Source organism: Wasmannia auropunctata, unplaced genomic scaffold (assembly GCF_000956235.1).
Source record: "Wasmannia auropunctata unplaced genomic scaffold, wasmannia.A_1.0 LD336076.1, whole genome shotgun sequence".
Taxonomy (NCBI): Eukaryota; Metazoa; Arthropoda; class Insecta; order Hymenoptera; family Formicidae; genus Wasmannia; species Wasmannia auropunctata.
The window spans coordinates 1739334-1741070 of NW_012026814.1; positions in this window are offsets into that span (position 1 = coordinate 1739334).

Consider the following 1737-nt stretch of genomic DNA (forward strand, 5'->3'; position numbering starts at 1 on the left):
AAATATGAAAATAATCAATCGGTTTCATATTCTGTATCTTGTTCTTCATTTTCCGGATCTTCATCGCTGTCATACTCGGACTCCTCGTCATCAACTGAAAATAGTAAATATTTAAATAAACTAAATAAATCATATATACCATTAAGAGTCGCAAATCGAAAATTACCTTCCGAATCCTGATTATCAAAAATGACATCTTTTACTGATGGTGGTAACTGTGGGCCTTCAAACCATAGAAATTCATATTTGCTGTGAGTTAAGATCCATCCTGATGTTTCGGGCTTAAATTCAATTGGATCCCATAATGTTGCCTTATTCCATAAGTGTGCAATATAGTGTGCCCTTCTCATTTGCTGTAGAAGCTCGGTGTAGCAAGGTGGCAAGCAGGAAGCGTCAAAGTTTTTCAAATTTGTTTTTAAAAAGGCTTCATCAGTATTTTTAACTTTATAATTTCGGAGGAACATTCGATATCTGACGTTATTGATTTTTTTTTGTGTCTCATATCCGTACATACTGCAAACGAATGCTTCTATTTTTGCAAAAGTATTGTCTATATCGATCCCTGTATCTCCTAAACTAGCGAACGCTTGTTGAAACTCCTCGTTTTTTGCGAGTATTTGAAATGGGCGCTGTTTACCTTTTCTAAAAAATGCAGGATTGTAATCGCAACCGGTAAATGCATGAAATCCCGGCAATGCTTTGCACAGATCTAATCCTAAATGTTCATGAAATACATTTACATCGGCATATTTATAATATGCCGACTTCTTGAAACGCCACATTCAATATAAATTTTTGCTGTTATTTTATGCAAATTACCTAACATAATAACAACAATATCTGTGTCAGAGCACTTTACGACAACAGTTGAATCTGAATTTATTTTAGACGCATGATAAATAATTTTAGTGTCGGCCTCTTCGTGCGAAGGACAAAGAAAATCTAATTTCTCCGTTTTGACTACATTACCATTAACGACGCTGAATGAATAACAATTAACAAAATTTAATAAAATAGTCTTATTGCCTATAAAAGCGGCTACATCGTTACTTTGCCAATGTGAAATGAGGAAAAGGACAAGAGCTTCTTTAAATCTGTCATTCCTCAGTTCTTTAGCAAAATCATGTGTCCTAGCTTGGTCCGGACCAGAGATAACGTACTCATGATTACTGTCAGAACCTCCCCTTAACGAACGTTCGTAGTCTTTTATAGACGGCGAGCAGTAGCGATCAAATACTACATGCACACATGAAGCATTATAACTTGCAATAAGACTATTTTATTAAATTTTGTTAATTGTTATTCATTCAGCGTCGTTAATGGTAATGTAGTCAAAACGGAGAAATTAGATTTTCTTTGTCCTTCGCACGAAGAGGCCGACACTAAAATTATTTATCATGCGTCTAAAATAAATTCAGATTCAACTGTTGTCGTAAAGTGCTCTGACACAGATATTGTTGTTATTATGTTAGGTAATTTGCATAAAATAACAGCAAAAATTTATATTGAATGTGGCGTTTCAAGAAGTCGGCATATTATAGATGTAAATGTACTTCATGAACATTTAGGATTAGATCTGTGCAAAGCATTGCCGGGATTTCATGCATTTACCGGTTGCGATTACAATCCTGCATTTTTTAGAAAAGGTAAACAGCGCCCATTTCAAATACTCGCAAAAAACGAGGAGTTTCAACAAGCGTTCGCTAGTTTAGGAGATACGGGGATCGATATAGACAA